The following is a 24,516-nucleotide window of genomic DNA, read 5'->3' on the forward strand; positions in this document are numbered from 1 at the left end:
CAACCAATTTGTGACAAGATAATGGGAATCAGGACAGTGACTAGAATTGGAAATAAAGATCTTGGAGGGCTCCACACAGAAGTTATAATTCAACTAATGGGAAGTGATGAGACCATCCAAGTGAAAGAGTATGGAAAGAGAAGACATCAAAACCATCTGTCACACATGTATGGTTAAGGGTCAGAATATGGATGAGGATCCAGCAAAGGAGGCGAGGAATGGACAGATGCAAGAGAGAACACATTCAGAAGGAGAGATGCACCATGTACTGTAAAGAAGTCAACCTCAAGCTTCTTGAAAAAAAAGCATCAAATTTGGCAATTAAGGGATCATCAATAGCTTTGACAAAAGCATCATTTGAATGACAAGGTTGGAAGCCATTCTCAAAAAAGTTAAGGAGTGAGTTTCTCTCATCTTTTTCTTAAGAGGTTGGCAGTGAAAGAAAAGAGAGATAATGAATGACAGCTTGGTTAGGTCAAGTAAAAACTTTTTAAGATTGGGAAATACTATTTTGTAAGATCAAAAAAGGACCCAGTAGATGAGGAAAGGTTGAAAAATCAGAGAAAGAAAATAGTCAATCAAAGGGAAGTGCTCCTGAAGGAGAACTGAGGCTCTATCCATATTAATAATGTTGTACCCAACAATTCAACACAGTTTACCTTTAATTCTATGAGAACCAATTTCCATATTCTGGAATTTAAACTCTATTGCTTCCAAATATAAATGTTATACACAAAATACTCTCCTCAGAAAGAGAAAAAATGTTTGAAAAGTGCAAGGCTATTACTTTGCTAAATATATCCCCAGTTTTGAAATCTTAGTTCAGGAAATAGAAATTAGAGGAAATCTCATAACCTACAAAATGATGCAGATTTCCCAAAGTCTCTAAACAATTTAGTAAGTGAATTCTCTATTGCTAGATTTATTGACAGGAAGACTAAAAGATTTGTAGGAAATCTCAGCAAACCTATGTCATTGTCCTCCCAGCCAAGAAAGTTTGTCAAGGATAAATAAGCTCTGGGGTGAATCTTTCAAAAACTTTCATTTTTCTACTTCACTGAAACTAAATTTATCCTAGTAAAGTAGAGTGGAAAAAATAGGCAATTTTCCATAATACTGAATACTTCCTCTGTCTGTCTGTCTTGTCTCTGTCTGTCTGTCTCTCTGTCTCTCTTTCTCTCTTGTGCCTCTTTCTGTCTGTCCCTCTCTCCCTCTCTCTATGTCTGTCTCTCCCTCTCTCTGTCTCTCCTTCTATTTTATTTCTAAAATTTCTATAACCTTGTTTACCTTTAGTATATAATTCTAAAATAAAATATCACTGTGGACAAGAATATTTTTCTTAGAAAATACAAGTACAAAAGCATTTTTCTTAGAACAAGTACCCCCTTTTAAAACTGGAATGGGTTTCTTCTCCAATATTTCCAGTTACCAATGATCTCATCTGCTCTCATCTCAAACCTAGCACATTGTCCAAAAAGATATTACCTATTCTAGTTGTGTGTGTGTTTTAACATTGAAATGAATTTCTCAGCTAAAAATTATCTCTGTATAATTACACATAATCATATTATTCAGAAATTATCTCTGTATTATAATAATATAAGGAAAGTAAAAGTACAGGGAATTGGATCTAGACATACAGATATGACAGTGATGGCTGGGGGCTGGACCTCACTTTGTCTCATCCTTGATAAGAGACTGGTTTTCTCTGGGCTACGGTTAGCTGGAAACTCTAGTCTAGTTTTCCTCTCAAGTATCAGGTCATTACCAAGACAGGCTTTGCCTGGTTCTGTTTTGCTTGGGCTTAAACTCAATCTCCACTGCAGCACCAAAGCCATCTAGTTGATCAGGAGGGGCAACTTGAACTTGATATTTTTCAAGGGGAAACCAACCAATCACCTTTTTATTGATGTTGTAGATGACCAAGGTTAGGTGCCAATATACATCACATGTCAAGGTAAATGTCAAATATTTAGTAAATAGCTCATGATAATATATTTTTAAATTTTATTTTATTATTTAATTTTTGGAATAAAGCAAGCTTATTCATAACACAGTATAATAAAAGGATGATTATACATGAAAATGTAAGTCCATTATGTACAACATGCTGTTCCTTTTAAATATATAATAAATTACTAGCCGTGTGACCCTGGGCAAGCCACTTAACCTCAATTTTCTATATATACACACACACGCAAATAAATATATACTAACATTATCATATCAATTTTTTTCTCTTACTTTTTTTTCTTCCCTCCCCTCACCCTATATTGACAGCATACTTAAAAGTGGCTCTCAAATGCTTAAGGCATAGCTTGAGACAAAGCTGCACTTCAAGCTGATAGCATCTGATTATCAAACCTACATAATTGAATTGCTTACATACTTAGGAGTTTGGAGTATGTATGATCATTACGAAATTAAAATGAAGATACTTATGACAAACAAAAAAAACTAAGACAAATATACAAGGAACTGAGTCCAAAATTGAACAGTAAAAAGAAAATAAGTACAATGAACTTTGGGAAACTTCAGTTCTTTTGATAATCCCAACACTCTCTGAAATAACAGCCCAGGCTTTTAACACCAAAATCCTTCCAGTTATATAAGGATGTCATTTTGATGCAAGTCATGGAATACCTAGTGCCCAAAAAAGTGAGGTTAAGGATTATCCAAAGAGAGGCACATGGTGGTAGCTACAAGAAATAATTATATTGAAATGATGCAAAGGATGTCATTCAAAAAAATAATAACAGAAAAAGAAGTAACTGAATCACATAATAAGAATGAGGGTTAAACAGTGAACAGCCCATATGTTGCATTGGTAGCATGACAACATCCAAAGAACACAAGGATGAAAGGATGACCCTCAGCACATTGGTTGGACACCTCCCTCACCATTAGAGAACTTAAAGGAGAACTTGGACAAAATACATGTGGGATTGGCAGAGAAGATTGGTCACAATCTTCATCTTTAGAAGGAGTAATCTCATCAATAAAATAATAGATCCATTGCAGTTTGTGCAAGGCAGAGTTTTTGAAAATGTTTTTACCATTTCTATAATTATGTAAATATATTATAAAAAATATTTCAAAGAAACACTGGCTTTAGTACTTCATTATCCATTTTATTTAAATTTCATTGTCAAAAGTCATACTGTAAAGTTTGTTTCAGTAAAAACCATATGAATGAATGAAAAAGCATCAAATATTTAGTTCTAAGGATGTCCTCAAGGAACTTTTAATCTTAAAAGGAAAAATAATGTATATGGAGGAGTGATGGCCAAGGAAGGTTTTTTTCTCAGCCTCAAAAGTCACAGTGATGATGAATGGAGTCATAAGACTATTGATTAACATAATTTTCTAGAAATGTTAATGCTCATTTGATTATACCAAAGCTAAAGATGGTAACTAAGTGTGAATTGGGTAAAGTTATGGAGAACACTCTCCCCTCGGAGCTCAATATCACATGAATTCTGGGTAAAAGGAAGTTTTATTTAAAGAGGACTTTTATTCTGTTCTCTGTCAGGAGTAGGTGCTTAATCAATGCTGATTGAATGGAATCATTTACATTCCTCTATTTCATTTCAAGTAAGCCCCATATTACTCAGAGGTTATACCCAAAAGAAAGCCTAATATATAAAATCCTTTCAGTATGTCACTCAGAGACATGTAAAAGTAACAAAAGACCAAGGAAAACATTTTAGTAGGGTATTATGAGTATAAGTGAGACAGCAAATCTAACAGATGAATGAAATGTCACATTCTGTATTTTGCTGGCTTGTAGCTATACAAATCTAGATGCACTGGGAATCTTAGAAGTCTCATCAAGGTTGGTCTTCCTATAATATATCTGTACAAAATTCAACTCTTATTTTTAAAATTTCTCTACCTGGGTGTCAACAATTCTACTGAAACAAAAGATCAGGAAAAACTGATCCAAACTGACAAGGAAGGTCCTGTCCTTTGAAAGTTAAACATGATCATGCCTATGATGAGTAAAATGTTTTTTTTTAATCAATCCACTATTTTAACAAAAATTCCCCAAATAACAACCACATATTTAATTTATTCCAAGAAGCTTAAATGTGATTTTCAAAAGTGATAAAAAAAAAGAAATACTATAGTTGTCTGTTTAGTCCAGAAATTTGACAGTCTGAAGAGGGAGGTCTTAATGCTGGGTTTTCTTTTAAAGTGACAGTTTCTTGTTATCCTTTGAAATGTCAGGTGGTACATCTTGAGAAAACAATCATGGATGCACTTTAAATAACAAGAAACAAAAGGAAGACAAAAATCTGAATATATTCGTTATTTAGAAGCTAACCTGTTTTTCCACGAATTCAGATGTCTATGTTCATCTGCAAAACAATCTAAGGAAACAGGTATTTGCATAATCAGGAAACAGTTATGAATGGGCTATAGTTACTTGAATAAATACTGCAACCCACAGTAACTAGCAAGATAATTAGCCAAAAAATTCGTTGGCACTTTACTTGGACTCAATTTATAACAGAAGTGGTATTGTTCTTAGTGTTAATGCATTACGGTGCTCAAGTGTAATATCACAAACAAAAAATTTAGAGAAGGAAGCATGCAATATTTTTCCTGGCAAAATTCACTTGTAGCCTACCCTCTCTACGCATCATCAGTCAGCAGTCAAGGCTGCAATGGAGCATGGCATAATGTAAAGAACATGGGACTTTCACTCAAAATACATTAGGTAATATGCACTGAATGAAAACAATCAATAACAATTATTATAATGATGATAATAGAACAATAGCTAGCATATATAAAGAACTTTGAAAACATTATCTCATTTTATCTCCTCTCCTACCCTGAACAACCACTAGAGTTAGGTACTATACCTACTTTTCAGATGGGAAAATTAAAGGTTACAGAAGTTAGTAACTTGGTACAACAGATGATGTTAAGGCAGAATTTGAACTCAGATCTTTCTGACAGACAATTAAAAAAACCCAGTTGGGAGATGTGGTATCTTATTCAAGGAATAGCAGATCTCTGTATCAAATAATACAATGAGATGATTTTTCAGGATGGGAGGATAAGACATTAAGAAGATTCATTAGGAAGAGGCAAGTTATGAAGGGCTTTGAATGCTAAACACAGAGAAGTAAGAGCAAAAATAATTAAGACGACTAGAATAGATCTTTTAAAAACTAGTCAGTACTTTAAAAGCTTCCCAAGCTTTTCCTTAAAATAAATCCCCATTATTTTTAATAATAATAAAATGATGATAATGATAAGTTCAAGCCACAGAATACTAGTCGCTAAAAATTTTGAGTCATTCAAAGGTCAAAAGATAGATATGTCCTATGAGTAAACTATAAGCTGTATATTTACTAGTGGAAAATTTCTTAGGAAAAATTACACAAAGGAAATTAATAGAGACAAATTATCAGAGAAAATGTACTAGTCATATTACAAGAATAAGAGGCACCCAGTAAACATCCTATATATTCCAATGGTATGCTTAGACTATCAAAAGATTTAGAGAAGTGTTGTGAATATTCATGGATCTCCCATGGAGGATTTAATGAAAGAGTATAGAGTTTCTCAAAAAGAGGAGCTCTGAAAAGTTTACAATCTGTACCACTGAAGGAGGTTACATACATATGAAAATTATAAAAGAAATGATGACACTTCAGAGATGATCTTCAAAAATATTTTAATGTAATTGCATCTTCCATTTATTATTAGAAACATTTATATACACATATATACATATGAAATCAGAATTGTGATGACTGAACAGTTAATCTTCAGCTTATTCATTATCTATTTGTGGAGTGAGTTTCTTTCCCAAATGTAACATCACAAATGAATTGAGGATAAATAAGTCAAAAGAGCTGATTAATTTTAATCTACCAAAATTCTGCTTCTAAAAGATGAAATCTAGACTCTGTAGAAATAAAAAATTGGGAAGATCTGAAATTTGGATATGTATGTGGAATTATTTTCAAATTAATATAGAATCATAATACCAAAATGCTTCATTAAGTTTTTGAAGGATTAATACCTTGTTCCAAGTAACAGTTATTTTAAAAGGAAAGGGATAATCATCATTGTTTGTTTCTATAAAAATGCTTTGCCACATCATCCTGAGATGTTACAAATTAGTCTTTAGTATTTAATGTCATTATCATTATCATTATATCATAGCATAGCATTAACTCCATTGGAGAAAATAAATTATTCTCAAACAATTCAAAATTACATCCAACCATTAAGTTTTAGAATTTCAATACTGAAATATATTCAACACTTTTATTTCTCTCAAAGAAGATTACAAAACATAATACTTAGTGCAATGGTACACAATCAACAAGTAAATTAGGCAAATGATTTGTTGGAAGTTTATTTGACCATTATTTAGAGAGAGTAGAATTGTTCTTTTTAATCAAGTTAATTTGAAAGGCTCAACGTTAGGTCAAGATATGAAGTTAAGGATTTGACCTCATGAGTTGATCAATGTTCTACAGAAACTTCAACTCAAGTAATTCATATTATTCTGATTTTAAGCAAACAAGAAATTAATTCTCTAACCTGAGTAGTTCTATTTGTTTGTCACCTACAAAGAATGGTCACAATTCAATCTAAAAAGAAAAGCATATTATTAATGAATAAAAAGATCTCCTGATCTTGGTGCCTGAAAAGAGTCTTTCAGAATAGAAAGTATTAAATAATAGTTTTCTGCCCTCTTTACCTTGGCAATTTTTTGTTCTATCAACACCAAAACTCTGACTAAGATGAATTTTGGGTTCAATATTGCATTTCTCTATGCAAATGACTCCTTCCATTATTCTACTAGATGAAGTTCCTTGCATTTAGTATTTCATAAATGTTTATTAAATTAAATCCTATTTCCTGTCTCCTTGCATTACTTTATGGTTTTAGACCAATAGTTTGTATCTATTCTGGGTTTGCTTTATTCCCAAATTCTTCTCCCTCTACTGATGGATAAAGGTGAAACCTCATAGGATTAGATCTCAAGTGGAAGCTAGTGAGTTGCTAATCTTTATGTCAGTTTTCATCCTTGCAAATTGAGGAGCCTTGTATGCAGAAGATAACCATGAAGGGATAGGGACCCGTTATTGCTTAAAGGGCAAGTAAATTCCTGCTATGCAAACAGGATAAATGGGTCACACTGCATCAACAATTACCTCAGGTACACCTGCTGCAATGGATAGGTCCTCTAAATGGCATCAGATGATTGATTGCATATGGAATTAAACTGGGTGTACTGCAACCATGTCAGCACCATGGTCAGCACTCTAGCTAGCAAAGTAGCTGCTGACAAGTTCAGAAATGGCATGTGTCAGGAAAGGAGACTCAAATCAAGAAAAGAAATATAAGAAATCAATCCTGTCTTCAGCATTTTGTGCTTCATTTACTTTAACTTCAATTTCATTAGCCAACATTGCTGCAGCTAAGAGAGTAGCATCTCTTGCTCCCCTTACCCTACCATCATTTCTATTCAAATTTCTCCTTTTTTTTCCTTACTGTTGCCAGACCACACTTTGGCCTACAAAGGACTATCTCAGAATTTTCCTAAGTAGGTTTTCAAAAAACAAAATTATTAAATCAGTGAAGCAATTATAAAGAATTCTAGTTAAGCAAGAAAAACCAATATATTAACTATTCCTTAAAATGTATGTCTCATTTAAAAAAAAGAGGAAATTATATTTCTCTATCAACTCTCTAAAGTTGAGACCCCATATATTATTTCTTTTCATAGGCCAAAAGCAGAACTAAACTCTGTCCCATTTACAGTAAGACTTATCCAAGTCTATTAGCAAGTGTAGCTGGGGATAGCTCCAAGAAGCACTCTTCCCAAGGAATGAAATGATGTGGGTTCTGTTTGCTCCCTTTCCCCTGGAAACACAATTTTGATTTTCCCTCTCTAGATTCTCTTTAAAATGCAAAAGCCCTAGAAAAATACATATCTGTGCCTCTTCCCAGCATTAATTATCCTGAAATACCTTATCAAGAAGTCATGTATAAAAAGGGACAGAGAATAGGAAAAAAGAAGAGAAAAAAGATTGGGGATGAGGAAAAGACACTTGATAAGGGGAAAAAAAGCTAGAGTCAAACTTACCTTTTCTTTGAAATTTTTTCCATTATGGATTGTGTTGCTCAAAATCTTTTCCTGAGTCACTTTTGATAAGCATATAACAAGCTACAGACTACTTGTTTAGATATTGGTTTTCTAGCCCAATTGAATAAGTCCATATTTTCAAAGATGGTTAGAATAATTAACTCTCATGATTTGGAAACCTGCCCAGAACAATATGTCCTATTCTACTCTCTCCTTATTTCAAATTCCATATCACCAACTGCCCATTAGACATATATATCTCAAACTAAATAATTCCACGGTAGAATTCATAATCTTTTCCTCCGAATTTTATTCAATTTCCTATTTCTGATGAAGGGACTCTCATTTTCCCAACCACTCAGGTTTCCAATCTTGAAATTATCTTTAACTTTCCATTCTCTTTATTCCAGTTGTTAAGTCTATCTCTACAATATGAGCATCAATCCCATCTTCTCGATTCACTAAAGTCAGGCTTCATAAACTCCCCCTTAGACTATTACAATAGCTTTCTAACTTTCTACCTTAAATCTCTCTCCACTTTAGTCTATTGTCTATACAGCTGCCAAAGTGATATTCCAAAGGCTAGATCTTACCATTAACTAACTCAATTAACTCCATTAGAGATCTTTTATCTCCAGGTTCTAAGATCAAACAGAAATATTTTGATTTGTCATTTTAAAGCCTTTATCACCTAGGTCAAAAAACACCTTGACAATCTTATTATTCATTATACTGCATTATACACTCTGTCAACAAGGCAAACTGGCATTCTTGATAGCCCTCATTCAAAATGTTCCATCTCCCTTTTTCATACCTTTATTTTATCTCTTCTGTTTGAAACTCACTCCCTTCTCATCACTCCCTTTTAAAATTCCTTATTTCCTTTCAGCTTAAGCACCACCTGCTCTATGAAGGGAAGGGGAAAACAAAAATTATAAGGCATAGAACCATTAAAGATAGATTACAATATCAATAATGAATGGAATTATAGGATAGGAGAATCAATATGTAACTTAAAATGAGTGGAAGTAACAGAAAGAAATAAATCAATAAGAAAGGAAAAGGTTGTAATAGAAAGAAGCTTTAAAAAGATAAAGGAAATTTGCACAAATATAACTAAAGAACAGCTGAAAAAATAACATAAAATATGAACAGCAAAAGAACACAGATGCCTCCAATACCTTCACCAAGTGTTATAGTAGGAAAACTGGACTTGGATCTAAAAGAATGGAACTTGTGTCCTGGCTTAGACATGGGAAAATCTCTTGATTCTATTCTATTATATTATATTCAACAATATAAAAACTAAGGGGGTTTGAATTCATGATCTCTAAAATCTCTTCAGTTACAAGATTTTGTGAAGAAATTGAAGCAAATTTAATATAAGAATAAAGTAGAGAAATAGCTTGCATTGAAGAGATCAACTTTGGTAATTTTTCTGGTCTAGTCGAAACCAAAATAATGATGTTAATATTATCAATTCACATTTACTAAGTAAATATTTTATAATTTATAAACTATTTTCCCTAAAATAACCTGTGAGATAGGAAAATAATTATATTTAAAAGGGGTAGTGGACTAGTAGGAACATACATTTTTATGTGCAAGAAAAATCAAAGGTGATACACTTCATTTAAAAATTACCCCCAAAATAATGATAATACAATAGTAATAGCCAAAGTTTTCTCGAAAATGCGGAAAATTTTACATTCTTATGTGGAGACTAAGTAAATTCCTATTTAAAAAAGAGTCAGGAAACCTTGGTTCTAGTAAATTAATCAACCCATTATTTAACATTTTTAAGTGCCTACTATTTGCCAGGATTGGAATGAAGCACTAAGATTACAAATGCAATCCAAAAAAAAAAATGCCTCTTCCCTCAGGGAGTTTCCATTCTAATGGTACAAAAAAGAGGGGTTGAAAAGGGGGCTGAAAACTAAGGAGAGTGAAAGAAATGCACCCAACTGGGCCATGAGAAAGTCCAAAAAGTCAGAAGCAGAAGGAGGAATTCAGAGAGGAATGAAGATTTTAAATATTTTCCTTAAAATGAAATTTCTGGGAAGAACCAACTCATCAGAGGATGTAATCAAACAGATTCCTGTGCCTGTTTGGTGGGTCTAAAGGCTATGCTGGGACTACATTAGTAAAGTATAAGACAAAGTTCTGAGGAAGAACAGAGGGGAGGCAGGAGCTAGCTTTAAGAAGAGAGGGAATATTTGAAAAGGTTGTGGGAATTGAAAGGAATAATCAGTTAGGGGATGGTTAAAAAAATAGTCTTGCTACAGTAAAGACCCAGTTGATAATGGATAACAAATCTGTAATGGACCCAATCAAGACAGCTAAATGACTTTCTCTAGCTTTGTCCAGTAGCATGTGGGAAGACTAGAAAGGCAGATGGTGGGACTAATACAGGACTGAGGCTGGCAAAGCTTAAATATTAATAGAACATAGAGTCAGGAGATTCTAAAGGCCAGTGGAGAGTCGAGCTGATTGTTTGTAGGACTAAAATTGGGAAGAGAGGGAAGTCTGAGCAATGGCCTAAAAAGTTCTGAGAGGTAAAGGAAAAAAGAATACATTTAAGATGTATAAAGTATAGGGATAAATGGAATTATAAGAGGTCATCATTATAAAAGGAATTTCGGTGTTTTACCCTTGGAAGTAGAACATATATGGGTGGTGGTAAGATCACTACGTAGAGCTGAAGTGCAGATGAGAAGTAAGTAGTGGGCATTGGGGAGATTGAGGAACTGGGAGGTTAGCATATTTAAGGGAACATTAAAATGGATAATGAAGTCCCCAAGTACAGGGGTCACATTTGGTGAGGAGAGGGAGTCAGATATTAAACTCCTTTAGAAAGGAAGGAGCATGAATACTTATTAACTGAAAGGAAAAGCATAGGAATAGAGATCAAAAACTATTCCAATTCTTCTTCCAGGACCATTGTATTTGAGGATATGAAATAAGGTGAAGCCAGTTCTTGAGAGGATGATAAGGGATGAGAAGTCAGGTGTCTATGAGTACTAAAAGCTGGAAGAATTTATCAGGAAAAAAGGAGGTCTAAAATGAAATGGAAACAAAAATAATTTTTAAGGATTCCTAGAATTCATTATGTTTTCTTTAAATGGACACTTTCTGGCATCTTACAACAGTACATTATAAAAACAAAGATACAGTAAAAAAAATGACAGTATGTGTAACAATTTTATAAATCAGAATTAAAATCCAGAAACAAAATATTAATTGTCCACTAAAGGAGTATGTATTGAATGATACAGATACTTTCAATTATTTATCAGAACATAAGGTTTAAAAAAAGAAATGAAATTTAAAATAATCTAGTCCAATTCTCTCATTTTACAGAGAAGGACTTTTCTAAAAACTTAGGGTATCAGGCAAAGGTCACATGGATAATAAGCAGAAAAAAAAAAAAACAAGATTTGAATCCACGTCCTCTAACTTCAAATCAAATATACTTCCCACTGCATGATGCTGTCTTCCTCTGTGTCACTGAAATGCTTTCCTGTAATTTAAATTCCTCATTATGTTTTGTTTTGACTAATTTTTAAGTCATCCAGTAAAAACATATCTAGTCAGACCTGGCCTCCAGAATGTAACAACTGAACAATACCAGATCCAACCAAGAATCAACTGCCTAAGTATCAAGTATATTCTACTTACTACTACTAGCTAATTGTCTATGCAGAAATATTATGTCCCTGGTCACATGAGGGCAGTAAATAGGAAGTTTGGTAATTCAAGAATTGGTTTAGCTAATTTCTTACACTTGATCATTAGCTTAAGAGTGATGAATCTTAGAAGAAAATAGCCTAATTTTATCTGAAAATCTATCCAGAAAGTTGTACCATAAAGTCAAGCCCCTGACACTATCTGCATTAAAAATCACAAATAACAACTACAATTTTTAAAGATTTTTTTTAGGAAATTTTTCACTTTAATATTTTTCGAGTTAGTTTTGTTTCTTTCTCCTTTTTTTCCCCTGGAAAAAATATATATTTAGGTTGCTCTCTTGGAGGAAGAAGTGGAAGAGCTATTGGAAGATTATTTTGATGATGTAACGAGTTATCCATAAAAGTTCACTTAAAAAATAAAAGTAGTCTAAATTTTCATGGTTAGTGAAGCCTATCTAGGTGTTGTGCTTCTTCCAAATGCTTTTTACTACTTCTTGTTTCCACCCTAGTTCCTAGGCCTGTCTTGAGTGCCAAGAACTTTTTTATACAGTATGATAGTAGTGTTAAACAGGTATTAAAATAGTTATAGTCAGTGAGAGACAGTTCAAAGTTGAAATCCTCATCTTCTCTTGCTATTCTGGATCAATAAATTGAATAGATGAGAGACAGAGAGACAGTAGTAGAGATGGATACTCTTGTGTAAAGTAAAGATGGACAGGTAATAGATATAACATTATGGTATCTTATCTAAACATACATAATATAATAAATATATATATTTAATATATGAAAGCTCAAAATTGCACAAGGACTTTTGTAATACCCTGCATAGGTAATATTCATATTTACAAACCTATTTATATATTATATTCTTTTTATAATTCATAAATCATATATAACATAGCATATCCCAAAAATCTTCATGAAAACTTAAAGTAGATCAATTTAATATATATTTATCACCTATCTATCTGTATCTTTCTATATATACACATATGTATACACACACACATACATATATATATATACATATATATACATCCTTACATAAATATGTATATCCTTAGAGTTGGAGGGAAAGGTGATGTGAAAATGCAATGTCATAAATACCTTCTTCAGGATCACTTCTTATTTGCCCCCCAATTAAATCTAATGCATTTTTCTCAAAATAAAGGCTAAGGATTCTGAAAATAGGAAGAATCACCATAAAAAAAGCCACAGGCATAATAAGATTATACAATGATCAATTCTGATGGACATGGCTCTGCTCAACAATGAGATGATTCAGGTTTTATGATAAAAAGAGCCATTTGCATCCAGAGAGAGGATTGTGGGAACCGTGTGTGGACCACAACATAGCATTTTCACTTTTTTGTTGTTGTTTGCTTGCATTGTTTTCTTTCTAATTTTTTTTCCTTTTTAATCTTATATTTCTTTATAACATGATAATTGTGAAAATATGTATAGAAGAATTGCACATGTTTAACATATATTGAATTACTTGTCATCTAGGAGAAAGGGTGAGGAGGAAGAGAGGGAGAAAATTTGAAACACAAGGTTGTGCAAGGGTGAATGTTGAAAATTATCCATGCATATGTTTTGAAGATAAAAAGCTTTAATAAAAAATAAATAAAATAAAATGGGAAAAAATAAAAAAGAAAGTTTTTTTATTTGCAGTTCGAATAAGACACTAAAAGATTTTCCTTCTGGGAGAATTTCATCCTACATAGAACTTACATAGATATGTGAGAAGTCCATTGGATCCTAAAATAAATAAATCCCAAGAATGTTTCCAGAGGCTGAGGAAAAAATATTATACAAGCCATAGTTCTCCAAATGGGTTAAAACTTCCTTTATACAAGAGATATCCTGCTTGATGACTTGTCAAAATATCCTCAGGAGAAACAAGGGGAAATTGGTCTTTAAGGGCATTGAAAACAGCACGAATTAAAATGCTGAAATGTTGAAATATCTGACCTAAAAGGATTAATAACTTGACAGACACAATGGGAGCTGCCTCCCATTATCCCTAGCCCTAATTTTCACAAATTAAAAAGCTTCTCTCTCTCTCTCCCCAAAAAAAGGGTTAGTATAAATGTAGAATCCCTGTGTCTTTTCAAGGATGTCTGAAAAAAGGGTATCAATAGTGGTCATTCACTAATATTCCACTGAACCTTTTGAGACAATTGAGAAACATAGGCTCCTTTCTTAGGGATAAAAAAGAGGGGCACGTATGTTTAGACATGTAAGATTTTCAAATAAACCTCTCGTTCATTTTTTCCATATATTCAAATAGTTCATCTTACATGGTCATTTTTGGTATAAACTGAGGAATGATGTTCCAGGAAGAAAAGTAATTAATTGGGTAAAATAATCCTTTTGGGACAATAACAGGTCTACTACCTTCTTAATAATAGTAACTGACATTTAGATAGCACTTTAAAGTTTGCAAAGGATTTTGCATATGTTATCTCACTTGAGTATCACTGAAAGTCCTTTGAAATACTGTTATCCACGTTTTATGAATAGGAAAACTGAGGCCCAAAAAGGTTTGTCCATAGTCACACAACTAGTGTCAGAGACAGGATCTGGACTCAAATCTCCAGCACTCTAGCACTATGTCCTACAGTCCCTTTAAGTAACCATATCTTACAAAAACAAGTAAGAAAGAAATATGTGTACTCCCAATCCTTAAATGTGCAAGAGAGGCTCCCAAAGCATCCACTAGTGCCTATGATGATTCTTACTTAAGGAAACTGTATAGACCTATTTCACATTCAAGATATGGATTATCAGATGAGTTATCATAACTAGGGTAACGCAAACACTTTTTTTAACTGCTTCCATAGCAATTATCCACATAATTTTCTTTCCTCCTTTACTAGCCAAGTGAAAGGAAAAGACTTCCTCAGAAGTCTGCCTTCTACAACTCTACTCAGGAATCATATCTTGACAGAGAAGTGGTTCCCATTTTCTAACAGAGGTCAATATTATAATGTCTTAATGCCTCAAAATCTATCAGAATTATATTTTACTTTCCCTATCCTTCATGGACATCTTTTCCTTATAAAACAAAACAAAAATGTTCTACCTATACAATCACCATTCCAGATTAGTCCAGGTGTAGCTCCCTGCCCACTCAAATCTTCCTTCCCAATTTATGGCAGCTTATATATTCATAGGTAAGAATTCCTGGGTGCATTACTTTACCTCTTTCCTGGATCCTTCCATTGATAAGAACTATTCCTGCTTTACTTAGCAAGGGAATGAAAGTTGCAATATCTAAAACAAGGTCTATATTGGGTCCAACACCATTGCAGCCCATATAACTAATAGAGCCTCTAGCTTGCTCACAGGATCCAAGGGCTTTTCACTCTTTCCCTGCCTGTGTTATAATTTCTGTCAAAATTTTGACCCATCCTTTTGCACCACCAATCAACTAGTCTGTCAATTCCATTAACCCTGCTAAATTCTGAGGTCCCACGAGTCCCACTAACCAATCCCTAAAATGATCTTTTAATCCCCTTCTAAAAATCTCCATCAGCACTGCCTCCTCCCAGCTTAAAATAGCTTGAAGCTGAGGAAACTCATTAATAAATTCAATTAACGGCCAAGTACACTGCCTTAATCCCAGCATTAACATTGAAGTGTCCCTTCCTTCTCTTCATATATGCAAAAAAATCACCAGGAACTCAGCCTTGAAATGCTTATAGTTCCCCAGACTTTCACTCCATTAACGGTACAGGACAATTAAGCACAGTCCACCCTAGTTTTCTCAATGATAAAGTCTTCTTACACTTGATCAGTTACAAAGATGCTATTCTAAATCATTTAGACCAATTCACACTGCCCAAATAAGGCCAGTAGTTCTTCTCTCTGTGGCCCAAAAATGATCATTAAAGGTATAATGAGCTGTCATTGAAAAGAGTCACTAACAAAGGAGGGGAGGATCGGATTGTCAAAATACCCCAAAGGGTTACTCTTGCTGGGTTATCACATGAACAAGAAGCATCTGCTGCTCCTTTCATTGTCCCTCTGAACTGTTCTCCACCTGAACTAACTCTTCTTGGGTACCCATTGAGGCAATACCATTAGGGCTGGCACATCAATCCCATTGGGACAAATAAATCTCCCCATCTCTTGGGTGGGCATTTTCTCTGACTGTACCCCATGCTGGAAATGCTCTTTCTCACTCCTCATCTCTGATTCCCGTCAAGCCCCAATTAAAACCCCATCTTATATGGGAAGCCAATTTTTCTTAAATCTTAAGTCTCTGTTAATTATCTTCTATTTTTCTTATCTATAGCTTGTTTGTACATAATACTTATGATTGCATATGTTACATATGACATTTGTGCAAAATACATATGACTACAAAGGAAGCCAATTATATTGAAATACAGTTATTAAAATGCTTTTAAATACCAAGTTCAGAGATTCCAGGTTAAGAAGTTCTGTTCTAACCTGACATATACTGCTAAGTCATATAAATTTATTGTTAAAACTTTGATGTAGAAAATCCCTAAAGTAGATAATCTCAGTACAGAACATAGTAAAGTATAGAGAAGACATGTTAAAAGAGTATGTCCCTAACTGGAATAAAATTTATTTGGGAAATGTTTAACAAACTAAATAAAAATACAATACAATATAGATAACATTAATTTGTGCTTTTCAAAATCATCATGCTGATCTCAGGTGAGTTTGACACTTCTGTTCTAGATTGCTAGATTTGGCATCAGAGAACTTGGGTTCAAATCTCAGATCTATTACTTCCTAAAACAATTTGAAACTAGCACTTATCCTCCCTAAGTATCATTTTCTTTATCTGTAAAACAAATAGATTAGACTAAATAATCTCTCAAACTTCTTCTAGCTTCAAATCTTGTGATTCAAAGATTTGACTATTGAAAGACTACAAATACATTAGAGCTAAAGTCTGATTAAATTGTGAAGATTTTAAGGGGCAAATCCAATGTTCACATTCTATTAATGCTAATAATGTATATGAATTTAAATATTCTCTCCTTAGTATTTATCTTAAGTCCATGAGAATATTTTTTTTAATTTCTAAATTTTGTCTTCTCTAGAAAACACAGGCTTAATCAATAGTCCTCATATTGACCTTTGTAATCTAAGTATGATACATTATTATGATAACAAATGGTTATTTTTCAGAAGATAACTGAAAAAAAATTTCTAACTTCTCAGAGGGCTGAGTAAAGTGTGACAACTAGATCTGCCCATTTTACAAGTGTAAATGGAAATTTTGAAGTCTGAGATAGTTCCAACAGAAAATCTGAATAAACATGGCAATTAACTTAAACATAAGAAAGGGCTACTATGTAGAGTGCAATGTATAATGATCTTTCAGAGGGTTAGGCAGGTTCCCATCATCAGCATAAATGAAAAATCTTGTGGAACTAAGACCCCATGATTATACTCATTCTTCCAACAAAGGTGAAAATATTTTTGTTGACACAAACTCAATTTTTGAAAGGAGATACTACAGAATCCTTTAAACTGAATTTTATTCAACTAAGGAAAAAAACTATTGAAAGATAAGGCAAGGTTCTTAGCATATATCATAAAACTATTTTTACCACTATCCTTATAGCCTAGGAGGCATGAATAGAACCATCCTCACAAAATGACCCATTGGCATTGAAAGAACTCTTTTAGATAATTTAGCCTGAGAGAAAACTGAAAAAGGACTTAATGAAGGAGCTTTGTCCAAAAGTCCATGACCAGCTATTTTTTAGAGTGAGTCATACTCCCTCATTCTTTCAGTACTTATACAAAGCTAAGGGAGTCTCTGTCCCTTTTCACTGGAGATTTTTAGTAATGTAGGGGAAAGGAACATATCAAAGGAGAAAATTATGTAAATACTGCATAAGGTGAGCTGAAGAGAGAAGAGATAGGAATCAGGGACATCAGTTGGAAGACTACTGTAGTAATTCAGACAAGAGGATGATAAGGGTCTTGAATAAATAATAGCAGTAGACATGGAGAAAAAGGAATGAATGCCCAAAACATTTTGAAGAAATGATATAACATGATTACTAAGGAGTTATAGTGAATGAAGGAGATAAAAAGACTAAATAATAACTTCAAAGTTTTAAGCCTGAGTAGCTGGGGAAATGGTGATGTCATTAATGGAAATAGGGAAATAGGAAAAAAAATCTTCCCTTCTCTATGCCTAACTTGCCCATCACTGAGAAATATCATTATGCTACTGACCTACTGAGAAAAAATCCCCAGGGTCATCTTTGATGAATCACTTGTCCTTTACCTTAATACATCTGGCCTATTATTTTCAGAGAATAGATGACAACAACCAAACTAGCTGCTGTGTGCTGAGTTGGTATGGAGCAGTCACAAGCAGAATAAATGAACAGAAGACACTCTAGTTATGAACTAATCCAACCATTCCAGAAAGCAATTTGGAACTATGTCCTAAAGGCTATAAAACTGTATCCTTTGACCCAGCAATAGCACTACTAGGGCTGCACACCAAAAAAGTCTTTTTATAAAAGGGAAAGGACCCAAACATACAAAAATATTTATAGCATCTCTTTTTGTGGTGGCAAAGACCTGGAAATTGAGGAGATATTCATCAATGGATGAACAAGTTATGGTATATGATTATGATGGAATACCATTGTACTTTAAGAAATAATGAGCAGAATATTTTCAGAAAACTTACATGAACTGATACAAAGTGAAATGAGAACCAGAAGAATAGTGTACATAGTAACAGCAAAACTGTACAATAATCAATCATGAATAACTTAATTTATTCTTGATAATACAATGATTTACAACAATTTGGAAGGACTTATGATTTTTAAAAATGCTTTCCACCTTCATAGAAAGAACTGAGGAAAAAGTCTGAATGTATATCAAAGCACACTACTTTTTAACCTTTTTCTTGGCATTTTTGTCTGTATTTTCTTTCACAACATGACTAACATGGAAATACTTTTTACATAACTACACATGCACAACCTAAATCTAATTGTTTCCCATCTCAATGAGAAAGGAAGGGAGAGAAAGAAAGAATTGTAACTCAAATTTTTTAAACTAATGTTAAAAATGTTAATGTAATTTTAAAAAATAAAATATTTGGGGGAAAAGACATTCTCCAAAATCAAGACCCATGGCTTTCAATAGGAAAACAAACTAATGGACCAACAGAAACAATAGTGCCACTCAACCAAAGGAAACATTCAGTAATAAATATGACAGCCCTTTCAAAATAAAAGCTTTCCTTTTAGAAGTGTAATCCAATAAAATGAGTGTTAGATTCAAAATCAGAGGCCTTGGGTGTGATTCTGGCTTCTGCTATTTCCTAACCATGTTATTCTGGACGTGTCATATATTATTTATTGTCTTCAACTTCTTCATCTCTAAAAATAAGAATGCTTGATTAAATGATCCCTCAGGTTCTTTTCTTCTCTTGAAATTCATGATCCTATGCAGCACAGCCAGGATCACTGGGCTCTTCAAAGTATATAGCTATAGCTTTAAATCCAAGTCTAGTCTTTCCATGAATGTAATGTGAAAAAGACTGTCATTCACAAGCCAGCCTTTTCAACTATGCCTACACACAGATGGCAGAAACAAAAAACTAAAAACTAATCAAAACTGAGAACAGAGAACAGCTCTGAATGAGGCAAGTCACTTTTCTCTTCAAGTTCTGTTTCATTATCTGTAAAATCAGAATTAGATTAGATAATTTCTAAGGTGCCTCCATTTTATGATTTCATTACTTAATCTTTCAATGCACCAGTTTACTTAAACCCTATAAGATTATAAATAGCAGAAGAGATTCAAAACCACATAGGCAAAGAGGATATTTCTCTCTAGGAATTCCCTAAATTATTAAAATCACAGGTCCACACACACACAAAAAAAAGTATTAAAAATAAAACCTAAAAGTTCTTCCTTTTATTAAAGGAAACAGATTTTGATTCAACACAAGAAAAAATTCCCTAACAGTTCAAGCTGTCTAAAAATAGAATAAGCAGTTTTGTGAGGCAGTACTGGATGGGAATATTCAATCAAAATCTAGATGACCAGTCAGGAATATTATAGAAAAGGAAATTCACATATTAAATCCCTGCTAAGCCCTTGCAGGCCTTCTTCAAGGAGAGGTCAATTTCACTTAGATTCAATCCAGTACTCTGGACCACTCTATGCTAGGCACTGGACTAAACACTAAGGATACAAAGAAGTTTGGTTTATTGTTTTGTTTTGTTTTAATGTCACAGCCTCTACCCTCAGGAAGCTTATATTCAACCAAGGAGTGGATATGACATGATTATAAATAAGTTTAATACAAAAGAAAGCATCATGGGAACAAAGGAAAAATGGAGACAAAGTATACTAGAAAAATTTAAGGAGAGAAAGAACATTTTCAGCTGCAAAGAGGAAAAGAAAAACGAGGGCAAGCTTGCCCAAGTAGGGTGGCAGCCTGATGCTTAGAAAGGTTAAATAACAGAATCACAAAACAGAAGTACCTGAGATACATGGCAGGGGATGGGGGGAGGCAGGGGAAATGCAGACCTCCAAAGTGCTAATACAGGATATAAATCACAAGAGATATTGCTAGTTGCCTGAAGGAACTCTTCTTATATAGATCTGCTCCTTCTCTACAGCTGTTAGTCTGCAGTTTGTTTTACTAATTAACCTAATACCACTTAAAGTTACCTAGCGGAGAACAGAATCTTAAGAGATTATTATGACATAAGACAGGTGCACTTCAAGAAAGAAGTAAAGAAAAGTTTACCTGTATTCTGATGGAAGTGGATATATTCTGATGGAAGTGGATATCTTCAACAAAGAGAAAAATCTAATTCAGTTCCAATTGATGGACAGAATCAGCTACACCCAGAGAAGGAACACTGGGAAATGAATGTAAACTGCATTTTTGCTTTTCTTCCCAGGTTATTTTTACCTTCTGAATCCAATTCTTCCGGTGCAACAAGAAATTCAGTTCTGCACACATATATTGTATCTAGGATATACTATAACACATTTAACATGTATGGAACTGCCTGCCATCTAGGGGAGGGGGTTGAGGGAAGGAGGGAAAATTCGGAACAGAAGTGAGTGCAAGGGGCAATGTTGTAAAAAATTACCCATGCATATGTACTGTCAGAAAAAGTTATAATTATAAAATTAATAAAAAAGAAAAGAAAGAAAGAAAGAAAAGTTTACTTAACTTCTCAAGTCTTATTCTCCTCTTCTCTTCTCTATCCCACTGCAAACCTACATATAAAATGTCACTCTACATTATGAGGTGATTTAAAGGGCAACTAATAATTTTATAATATACCTAACAATAATACATTAAATGCGAACAATGTCTTTAGTGTGTGACAATAATCTTCAGTTTGGATATTAAAGTCCCCAGAGAATAACAAGATAAACTCTAAAAACAGAAAAACTAAATTTTGCCATCAGAGATCACAGTATTTTTATCCTATTGATTATTGTATAGGGAAGGAAAGGGGGGTTGGGAAAGGAGAAGACATCCTAAATACCAGAATGTGAAATTCATTGTGAATACATCAGTAGCATTCAGGCATATTTCCAAAAAAAAAAAAGCATACTGATGAAATCTAAAATGGCCATTAGACATACTTTTTATAAAGAAAAATCTAAGGTTATCTGAAAAAAAATGAAATGCATGCTATTTAATCTGGATAGTCAACTCAATAATCAATAAGCACTGATTAAGTACTTTCTACATGTCAGGCACCGCACTAGGCACTAGGGTATTTTTTTTTAATGAAACTATTTTTGTCCTCAAAGGGAATAGTCTATTTTTAATGTCTCATAGACCTATGTCATTTTTATGCAATCATGATCTATCAAGAATCTCCATGAAATTCTCTAAGAGTTGCATAAAAAGTTTTGTCTTACTACCTACATCTGGGATCCCCTCTCCTAACCATCATATAATATGGCTATGGACTAGTTGTACAGTGAGTCAGCATTTCAGTGGCATTCTTTAGCAGGTACTTGAGGGAAACAAAATGGAAGAAAAATAGGGAAAGTACAAATGGTATGTCTTCAAATCAAGATTAAGTTCTATACTTTTTTCCCTTTCTTTTTTCTTTCTGAAGAGTTCTACTTAACAGCCCGAATAATAAATATACTTCTCATCTTCATTAAAGAGGCCAACCTTTTTCATTCAGCATAAGACACATCCTTCTCTCCTCATTTAAATAGAGAAAGAGAATGAAAAAAAATCTAAAAGCAAAAAATAGTCTTTTTTTCTAGTAAGGGCATACTCTCCAGATTTGAGAGGAGGGGAGTTTGGAATGTCTTGCCTGATTAAAGCTCTGGGAAAAAAAAAAACAGTAATTATACAGTATCTGATAGTGTAATTTTCCATTTTAAAAAAACTTTCATTTGCTCAATAAAAGCATAATCGATCTAATAAAATACTATCAACTTTTGATGGTATCAGTGTTCCTCACTTCTATCAGTAGATGAAAAAATGAAAGAAGTCTATAAACACAACTTGCTACTACAGCGGTTTAGACTTAATGTAGGTCAAATCATATCCCTGTAAGGAAGGCCATTTCATGGAGAATGCTCAATATCGCATTTTCTTGAAACTATATGGGAATCTGAGGGACTACTTCAATTTATGACTGGTTTTCCAATGGTTCATGTTCTAATGACGCCCCCTCAATTGACCAATGAACCAAAAGAACTGAGGACTCAGTGGAAATTTAAAAGAGAGTGACCCACTCTAAGTTATTTCCTTCTACTAGCTACAAATAATCGCTTCTAGCCCTTTTTTGAAAGCAAGGAGCAGAAAAGGTTTCCCTAACTTCCACTATCCCTTGCTAAGTCTAGGAACACATCTGGTCTAGCCTGGGTATGGGCTACATTGTTGTGTGTGTACATGTGCTCTTTCCTGATCTTGTGCAAATGAGTTTCTATTCAGAGAAGGATGTATCCAGATGACAGTAACCTTGTGAATTTGAGAGGTTCAAAGATTCTGAGTACAACAGGATCAGAGCTGACTAGTGATAAGGGCATATATCTCCAGCAACTACTGTAATACTCTTGGAGAAGATAACTATTACCAAGAGGATTGACCTAGGCTTAGATTATTTTATCAGAAATCATGGACTGGAAGCTGTTTGGACAGATGAAATGTAGTATTTTTGCAAATTGCTCCATGTTCTGCTGAGGTTCAGATATCAACCTCTAAGGGAAGTATATTAGTAATTATATGTTAAATTACTTAATCCTATTTTATGTCAATGTGCAATAGGAGTCTTCTTGTTTCCTATTACTGTTTTGTTGTGTGTAGGAAATAACTATCCCATGTTTGATTTATATTGTATGTAAAGTACATTTTTAATTCCCTCCTTCCTCCCCAGTTTGAGTAGGACTCTAAGTATTCACTTAAACTCTTATTATGAGGTTAATGCTCAACTCAAGAGAACATTTCCCTGAGCTTTGAGAACTGGCTGTTTATCACGGAGAATATCACCAATTAAAAATAACTTAAAATAGGACTAGTGGAGTTTTTTCAAAGAAAAACTGAGATGTGTATTCCTTAAAGACATTGCTTCCTCCTATCAGTGAGAGAAATAGATAACTATAATTTGAAAAATAAACCAAATAAGATGGATCAAATTGAAAAATTAATTCAGGAGGCAGCCTGAGACAGCATGTAACAAAAAGTGACCATAGATACATCTAGCTATTAACCAAAATGAATACAAAGTACTTATATAAATGAAAAAGTACTCTTGTAAATATAATCATACAAAGTTAACTCCTCTAAAGTTAGTTAATAAGCAGTGGGGGAAAAAAAAAAGCATGTTTGAGAGCAGGGATATAAAGAAGTAGGAGATCTTTTTTCACTCATGTCTTTAAAACTCTAGAAAGAGATCCTAAATTCATTTTTTCACTTCCCTATCTGTAAAATAGGAATATAAAGACTGTAATCATTTATCTATATTTCAGGTTTTATATATAATAAAAAACATAATGCGAATCACAGAGCAAATGTTGGTAAAGCACTAGAAGAACACTATTACTTTTAACTGGACAGGGATATATAGTCATACATGTGATCTTTAATTTTTAAAAATCTCCATTTCCTGAACCAATAAAGAGACATGGATTTCCTTTTACATATATATGTGTGTGTGTGTGTGTGTGTGTGTGTGTGTGTGTGTATGTATATGTGTATACTTTTCAATTACTTAATCATTCAACAAATAGTATCTATCATATGCTGTATAACTAGAGAAGATACAAAAACATATAAAACTTCCCCATCCTCAAGCAGTTTACTTCCAAATCTATTTTATTTAATGGAAAGTATTTTGGCAAGTATAAGATTTCATCTTGTTGCTTGAATGCCAAATGGTGCTATAGTTCTATGAATGGTTCACAGAGACTTTTTTTTTAAATCAGTAGCACTTTCTAAACTAAATTCAGCAAATCCTCAGTCAATGCAGAAAAAAGAGTGTTAAACTAAACAAGCTAAGGTTTTACTGAATGTAAACTAATGGATTCCATTCATTATCATCTCCCACCAAAACAATTTTATTAGTAATAATTTGCTTCTTGATGATCAATTAGTACAGAAATAAATATTTAAAATATTTTTCAGCTGTTTGAGGATTAACATTTAATTTTTAAATAAGAAGCAACAGAAAAGCT

The 24,516-nt window shown here is 33.4% G+C and overlaps 1 protein-coding gene across 4 annotated transcripts in view; it reads right to left on the bottom strand.

Moving 5' to 3' along the window:
* ADAM23 (ADAM metallopeptidase domain 23) overlaps positions 1-24,516 on the bottom strand; it is a 210,971-nt gene that overhangs the window by 184,301 nt on the left and 2,154 nt on the right. The window lies entirely within an intron of this gene.

The sequence above is a fragment of the Sminthopsis crassicaudata genome, chromosome 3 (genome assembly GCF_048593235.1).
Source record: "Sminthopsis crassicaudata isolate SCR6 chromosome 3, ASM4859323v1, whole genome shotgun sequence".
NCBI classification, from domain to species: domain Eukaryota; kingdom Metazoa; phylum Chordata; class Mammalia; order Dasyuromorphia; family Dasyuridae; genus Sminthopsis; species Sminthopsis crassicaudata.